Genomic DNA, 8789 nt, shown 5'->3' on the forward strand with positions numbered 1-8789 from the left:
AACAGACAAAAACCATATGATCTCATCTATGGGTAGAATCTAAAAAAAACTGAACTCATAAAAACAGAGAACAGACTGGAGATGGTCAAAGGTGTCAGATGGAGGAAACTAACAAAGATTATCCAAAGGTTCAGACTTGAGTTGTAAGATGCATTCATTCTGGGGATGTCCAGCATGGCAACAATAGTCAACAATACCATGTTGCAGATTTGAAAGTTGCTAAGAGGGAAAATCTTAAAAATTCTTATCACAAGGAGTGCCTGGGTGGCTCAGCCAGTTAAGCATCCAACTCTTGGTTTCAGATTAGGTCATCATCTCAGGGTGGTGAAATCGAGCCCCATATCAGCCTCCGCGCTTAGCAATGAGTCGGCTTGAAGATTCTTTCCCTCTGCCCCTCCCTTGACCCTCAATCACTCTCTCAAATAAATAAATAAATCTTTATTTAAAAATTCTCACGACAAGAAAAAAAAATTTGTAACTATGTGAGGTGACAGACGCTAACTACACTTACTATCATTATTTTGCTATATATACATATAGCAAATCATTACATTGTACATCTTAAGCTTACACAATGTTATAAGTTAGTTATACCTCCATAAAACTGGAGGGAAAAGACCCTATTATAAGCGAAGTTTGTTGAAGCCTTAACCTTCAACAGTGACTGTATTTGGAGATAAAGCCTAGGAGGAAAATATGATTAAATGAGCTTCAAAAGGTGGGACCATAATACAACTGGCCTATTGTTCTGGTAAGAAGAGGAGGAGATACCAGGGATGTCTGGGCACAGAGGAGAGGCCATCAGAACCCAGCTAGACAGCAGGTATCTACAAGCCAAGGAGAGGGGCCTCAGGAGAGACTAACCATGAGGGCACCTTGACGCTGGATTAAAGCCTCCAGAACTTTGAGAAATAAACGTCTGTTGTGTAACTCCCCTCAGCCTGTGGTTCTGTTACGGCAGCTTGAGCTGACTGAGACAGACCCCAGCCGTGCCCTCAACCCCCTCCCTGCCCTCATGTGGAGAGTGAAAAATTAGCATGCACATTCACACGGCACGCAGGGGGAAGCCATGAAAATAGTCACTATTTCCAGTGACAGGGAGACTGTTCGAAATCATCCACCTTAGCAGAAGGAAACAACAAAAGGTGCTGCAAGGTCTTGCAATTTCAGTGTGAAGCAGGAAAAAGTACAACTGAGCTGTCAACATCTAGATTTTCGGTTAATTTAAATGACACATGAGAAGTCCATGGTGACATTTGAAGGTGAAAAATAATTTTTTTTTTTTGCACTGTATTTCCTGTTGTGTTTGCACTTAGGCTGTAAAATCTTGGGAATGACATTCTGGTTTTCCCAAGTAGTCATTTCATTCAAAGCAAATTAGTCAGAGAATCAGCAGCTGTATAAATCCATCATCACCAGGGCCCTTGTTCTCAGAACACTACTGGGCTGAATCCTGAGATAAATCTTGATGCCAGAAATCCCATTATTTAGGAATACAACAAAAATAACAATCGGAGATGACATCAGGAAGGTGAGAACATTGTCCTCTTCTTCCTTGTGTATCACAAGAAGCTGACATCCGCTCATCACAGGCTAACGCGACATTAATGGAGACTGCAAAATACTTGGTTGGCTCCAACATAAATAATCTTCTGTCCGCTGGGAAAAATCCTCTTTTCACTCCATGGCTTCAGAAAGATCACTGGCAGGGGCACGCAAACACCTTCTGGAGATGGCGTGGAAATATCACTCAGTACATGAAGAACAGATAAGGATGTGTTTTTACACATGTGGAGAAGGAGACGCCGTTTGGAGTGGAGTGAAGCCTTTTGTCAACACGTCCTTTCTCAGTCCTTAGCCTCTGACTTGTTTAAAGACATCGCAGAGGGTCTTGGTTGGGGGAGGGAGAAGTGTGCCGTTGGGTAGAAGTAATTGGCAAGAGTGCAACACAGATAAAATGGAAGAGATGAGCCAAGGCAAGAGGAAACATCTGGAGCACGTGGCAGGAGGTGATTTGGGCTCCGCGCCTGAAGTAGCTCGTTATTGACTCTTCTTCATTGTGGGCCAATAATCTGGGTTTTCCTGCTATTGCAGATTTCTTTAAAAACAAGTAGGATAAGAACACACATTGCCATTTGGTGTTAAGGTTCACAAGATGTCCTCTAAAGGACATCACGAGATGTCCTTTAAGGTTCACGAGATGTCCTGCTCATAGGCAGGTCCTACTTCAATAACAACTAGTCGTGTTTTTTACTTAAATTTCTCCTCAAAACACCACTTAACTTGGAGCACACATAGCCGGGAAACCCATCAGAATCTTTCTGGGTTGCCCATCACTGATGACAACTCTGAGAGAAAACCCTGCAACCGCATTGCTCAGGTCTGACTAGGCTGAGTGGCGATATTTACCTGGAATTTTCAGGGGAAGAAATCATTTACATTTTTGTTTTATTTTATTTTATTTTATTTTTGTTTTATTAAATTTTTGTTTTATTTACCATGATAAAATAAAACCACATCGTTTACCCTCTTAACAATTTTTTTAGGATTTTATTTTTAACTAATCTCTACACCCAATGTAGGGCTCGAACTCACCATCCCAAGATCAAGAGTCCTATGCTCTACAGACTGAACCAGCAAGGCACCTGGTCCCCTTAACAAATTTTTCCATGTACCACACACTACTATTAACCATAGGTGCAATGTTGTAGGGCACATCTGTAGAACCTACTCTTGTTGCTGAACCGAAACTTTATGCCCATTGTTTAGCAACCCTCAGTTCCCCCACCAGTCCCTAGGAACCCTCACTTTTCTCTTTGATTCTATGAACTTGACTATTTTCGAAACCATGTCTAACTGGAATTCTGTAGTATTTATCCATCTGTGACTGGCTTATATCCCTTAGCATCATGTCCTCAAGGTTTGTCCATGCAAGTTGAAATAGGAATGTTTAAATCAATGGAATCAGGTAAGCTTTGATCCAGAAGCCCTCTGAGCACAGGGGGCTTCTGGATCAAAGACCTCTCCAAGCAGATGCTCCTGAGTCTTACAGATGTGAACTAACCCTTAGTTACAGTGGAGCAAGTCCATAGAAGTAGGAAGCTCAGTTACACCAAAGACATGGCTTTGGTGAATAACTTTCAGATGACTTTCAATTTGTCATTTATTTTCTTTCTTAAAAAAAACTACACATTGGTGACTCTTACCTCTTCCCTCAATTCAGGTGCAGATTTCTTGTAGACACTTCAATCCTAATATGCCTAAGACATAGCTCTTTGGTGACTAAAGGAATGAAGCAGACACCTTGTCAAAGCAAGAATGAGAAGAAGGAGAGCTTAGAGATTTCGATTTCAGGTAATTTTGCATTACATTTAAGTCCACATTGACCCCAGATGAAATTTATACCTGTGCAACTTTGCTTATTATATTTTCAAGGCATTCTCTTACAAAATATACCCTCCGTCACAAACAATTGCTATTTGTAAACTATCGAATAGAATCAGGTTTCCACTCATTCCTGGCTCTCTACTTCATTGGAATGTTAGTGTATAAAAGAGGTCCTGAAATTAGCAGACCATTAGCTTATCCTTGAAAATCTGCTTTGGTAGCACAAATACGTTCTTGAGCTGACTTTTTTCTTTGGACAAGTACCATCTTTCTAGAGTACAGTGTTCTGTAAAAATAGATTCTATTCTTTTTAATGAAAATTTAAAGAAATTTAATGAAATTTAAAGAAATTTAATGAAAAAGATGTGAATAAAACACATCGATCTTTCTCTTTAATTGAAACGCTCAAAAAGGATAAAAGTATTAAAAAGACAAATATCTTCTTTCTCCGCCAGTCACATTCATTTTCAAAAACTATCATTTTAATCAAAATGATATTCCTTTGGGATGTCTGGGTGGCTCAGTCGGTTAAGCGTCTGCTTTCTTTTGGTCCAGGTCATGAACCCAGGGTCCTAGGATGGAGGCCCACATGCAGCTCTCTGCTAAACAGGGAGTCTGCTTCTCCTTCCCTCCCCCTCACTCGTGCTCCCTCTCTCTCTCTCTCTGTCTCTCTCTCTTTCTCTTTCTCTCTCTCAAATAAATAAATCTTTTTTAAAAAATCATACTACTTTACTCAGAAGTGAAGGAAGTTATGGGGACAGAAGAACAGGTGGCTAAGACCCCTTTAGGATTAATGACGTAACCCTCTCCGGGTACAGATAATCCCCACTCCCTGCTGGGCGAGGACTTCTCAGTCAGATGCACAAACCATGTTAATGATGGCTACCAGGTCCTGAGTGCTTACTTGGAACTACGGATGGTATTTATAGACATTATTTCACTGAATACTAACACCACACCTACAAGATAGGTACTATTACATGCACTTTAAGATGAAACTGAATCCTAGCAGACGAAGCACCATGGCCGGTTGGTAAGTGAAGAGCTACAGCTGAAATTATGAGAGCATAATTTCCTGATGCTCGTTCTCATCAGGGCACTAAGCATCTCTGAGGCCAAAACTATTTTCATTTTCTTTTAAGACTTTGCTTTTCTTACTTTCGTTCTCTCATGAATATATAGTCAAGTTTTCCAGAAGCTACACGATGTGTGGTGATGGCAGCGTTCTGACAAGCACAGGGAATGTGTATTCTCGTACTTTAAAAATGTATCAGTTTCAGTTTCTAACACGGTAAATATTCACAGAAATAACCCACATAAACAGAAGATGTTTGGAGTCCTCAATAATTCTTAAAAGTGTGCAAAGAAGCTCTGAAACTTTGAGAATCACAGCATTACATTATACCATTTTCCATCGGTTGAAAACACTCCAACTTCAGATTTCAAGTCGGCCAGTAAAAAATAATTATCAAAGGAAACCTTCTCCATAGAGTGTCCCTAAACCAAAAAAAAAAGGGGGGGGTTGTAATTTATGGGGTAGGACTTCTTCATTTCATAAAGAGAAATGGTGGACTGGTCTCAGACATAGTTTTGATTTTTACTGAACCCTAGAGATGTCTGTCTTCATCATTCTTTCTACCCAAGACTACCCTTGGTGTCAAGTAGCAAATTTACCTCTTTCATGAGACATAATATAAAGCTTAAAAGCCTGGTTAAGGATCCAGAGTCAGACCGCCTAGTTTTAAATCCTGGCTTACCAGCTATGAAACTATAGGCAAGTTATACTAACCCTGTCTGAACCCATTTCCTCAACATATAATAACATATATAATTATGATTGTTATTATTTTATAATGTTATTGGGAGGATTGAGTGAGATAATGCTTCTCAAAAGTTAATTAATGAAAAATTATTTAAAATGCTTAGTGCATGGTCCCTAGCACATAATAAACGGTCTGTACATCTTAGTTAGCATTCCTATTATTTTGCAGTCAGTTGGTAGTTAAACAGACCCCTTGATGTGTTCTTTTCTCTTCCCCCTTAACTCCTCTCAGGCTTCAATGAACATTTGGTCCTTTCTATGGCAAGGAATTAATTCTTCCTCTTCCATTACATTTTTAACACAAAATGACTTAAAATAATCAGGAAGATTTTCAAGACGCATCTCAGCTGGTTGCTTCTCCTGTTTGAGGAACCATCTGTCAAAGAGGGTAATTCTGAAGAAGATATAAATTATGGACCTTATTCTTAGACCGTCTCTGCTGAGAACAATGGGTGTGACCTAGAATAGATCCTGTTCCCCTCTGAGCCTTGTTTTGCCCTTGTGGGAAGGGAAGGGGTTTCGCTACACAGTTTACAGTGATCCCTGTAACTGTATCATTGTGTGATTCTATATTTTCAGATGTAAGCATTATTCCCCCCTAAAAAACCACAAAATATCCAATGTGTTCATGACATTATTCTATGACATTATATTCAAATAAAACTGAGTAAATTTTGCAAACAGGAATTTCAAGTATTACAAAATATCAACATCAATGTATTGTCCTTTCTATTTTCCAGACGAAACACAGATTTGAATATGTGCATGGTGTTTTATCTATTTTCTTGAGAATTTCTGACTTATCACAGGAACATAATCTAATCCTAAACTGATTTCCCTAAGGGATTAGTCAACATTTATTTTAATGCCTTTTAAATCTTTGGGTTCATAAAAATCTTACATCTCTCAATTTAAATCAAATCTTGATTTCCTGGAAATCCTGGTTAATGTCAACAATCCTCTGAGTCCTTAAAGAGTAGCTGATAATTTGTGGAAATATTTGAAGCAAATTAATGTTTAGTGACCCACGGCTTTCCTATGTGGGGAACAATATATTTTTAGACTTGTTTATTCCCACATTTTATTTTTTTAAAAATATTTTATTTATTTATTTGACAGACAGAGATCACAAGTAGGCAGAGAGGCAGGCAGAGAGAGGGAGGAGGAAGCAGGCTCCCCGCTGAGCAGAGAGCCCGATGCAGGGCTCAATCCCAGGACCCTGGGATCATGACCTTAGCCGAAGGCAGAGGCTTAACCCACTGAGCCACCCAGGCGCCCCATTATTCCCACATTTTAATGGGAAAACAAAAACAAACTTTTTAGTAAGTCAGTCTTCAAATATTTATTGAGTACTTTGTTCTACAATGCTATAATATTAATAAGCTAATTTATTTAATTAAGCTAATTCCCTGAATCTAAATGATGTAAATTATTACTTTGATTTTCCCCCACACCATCATTATTTACAGAGATTGCCTTTATACGCACTTACTCATAAATGTTCTTTAGTGCCTTTCTCTCCCAGTTTTCTATTAAGCTGTCTAACTATGTAAGGGTAAATTAATATAGACATTAATATATATATAGTAGTTAGTATATACAGTATACCTATTAAATACATAATGTGTTTAAGATATTAATATACATATAGATTAGTATGTATATAGTATATATTTGTTAACTAATTTTATTATAGGCTTAAAATCAGCAAGGACTATATTGTCTCACATTTATTGTATCACCTCCTACGCCCTATCTCTAATAAAATGTGTTCTACCCATTGTGAGAAGAATAATCAACACTAACTTTTTGCTGTCATTCAGGCCAGTGGAGTACTGGAGAGTTCCGTGCTAGAGAACGGAATCCAATCTATGACATTTAAAGGGAAGCCTTTTGTGGCATTAGCCACGCACAACGGGATAGTAAACATTTACCATCATCACCATCATCATCATCATTATCATTAGTCAAATATAATGATTGGGGAGGAGCGGTCCCTGGGTAGACTACTAAGGTGACATTTGAGTCTGTTTCACTCACTGGTGTTCCTGTCTTTAGGGACCAGGTATGGACAGAAGATCAGGTGTTGAACACCTGAAACTAATAAAACAGTATATGTCAACTATACTTCAATCAAAAATAAATTAGAAAATAAAATACCCAAAAAAAAGGATTTGCAAGGATAAAGCCATGACCCTCCCAGCTAAAACCTACGGCTCCGGCTCCGCAAAGCAGGACAGAAAAATCACTCAGGTTGGCTCTCCCTGGGGTAGTATTAGTCTAAATTCTTATTCACTCATAAAATGTGTAAGATCCCTAGACCTGGAGAAAGGGCTAAGCATCCCCCAACCGCCACCCCGCAAACCAAGGTAACTGTGGTTCTCCCATGAGCAGCAGCTTTGAGGTCAAGGGCCAGCCTCAAAGCAGCCCCCACAAGACACACTGTATCTCAGTTGACAATGGGCTGTGCTCACTCGTACCTTTCAAACGGAATTACAAGTGTCAGAGCACTGTTGTTCCACGCCCTAAAATGCTAGATCACAAAGTAGAGTGCGCACCACAATTTCCCACCTGCTTGTTGAAACTAAAGATTGTTTGCAACAGCCTCCAGCTATGGATTCCTCGCATCCGGAATGAGTCTAGGACTGTGTACACGCTCATCAACCTTCCATCTGAAACTGACACGGATGGTTTAAACACGTGAAGAAATATTGCAGACGTAGCCCCAGCATATCTTGTATAAATGTCATGCTGTATGTTAATATTTGCCACATTTTGGGTTTTCCAGATCTATAAAATCTACATAGGAAATCAAAATCACAGGCACTAAAGTCTTCTGTTCCTGTCAAGGAAAATGTGTGTATGTGTGTGTGTGTGTGTGTGCGAGCGCTCAGAGATTGGTGCATACAATAAACTCTTCAGAATCCCTTCAATTTGGATCCCATTCGACTTTGTATTTAGCCTGATCTCTGTCTGCCCCTGATGTTATGGGAGGAGAAATACACTTCCCCAGAGCGGTCGCTCTGTGCAAGGGAAACAAAAGCAGTAATGCCAGGGCATAGAAGCCCATTAGTGATTCAAAGTGATGTCTCAGGGGGAGGCTTATGACTATTTTTATTTCCTGAAGGTAAACAAACTAATTTGCACTGGAAAGGATGACTTTTTTTTTTTTTTTTTTTTTTTTTCTGAAGCTAGCCTGCACATAAAAATCTATCTACAAAAACAACTTGTTGGTATGGCTTAAATTCACTCAGACCCAGTTCCTATGCCCTGGGAGGAACAGTGCAGGAAGTAGGCTGTGTGCACTTTGGTGGGCCATGGCTTGGGGGCAATGTGTGCCTCGAGGCTCTCTGGTCAAGGCTGAGGACCCGCCTGGGAGAAGATGCTAGTGTTACAGCCTAGATAAAGAGAATGAGGGAGCTTTTCCATGCCAGAGGCTAGATAAATGACTGGTACAGAATAAGTTCTCATTCAGTATTTGTTGAATGAATTGGCTCCCGGATACACTGGTGGCTCATGCTCTTCTAAAAAAGAATTTCAACTGTTAAGTCTTTGCATTATCCCCTGCCAAAAAAAAGGA

The sequence above is a fragment of the Mustela erminea genome, chromosome 17 (assembly GCF_009829155.1).
Source record: "Mustela erminea isolate mMusErm1 chromosome 17, mMusErm1.Pri, whole genome shotgun sequence".
Taxonomy (NCBI): Eukaryota; Metazoa; Chordata; class Mammalia; order Carnivora; family Mustelidae; genus Mustela; species Mustela erminea.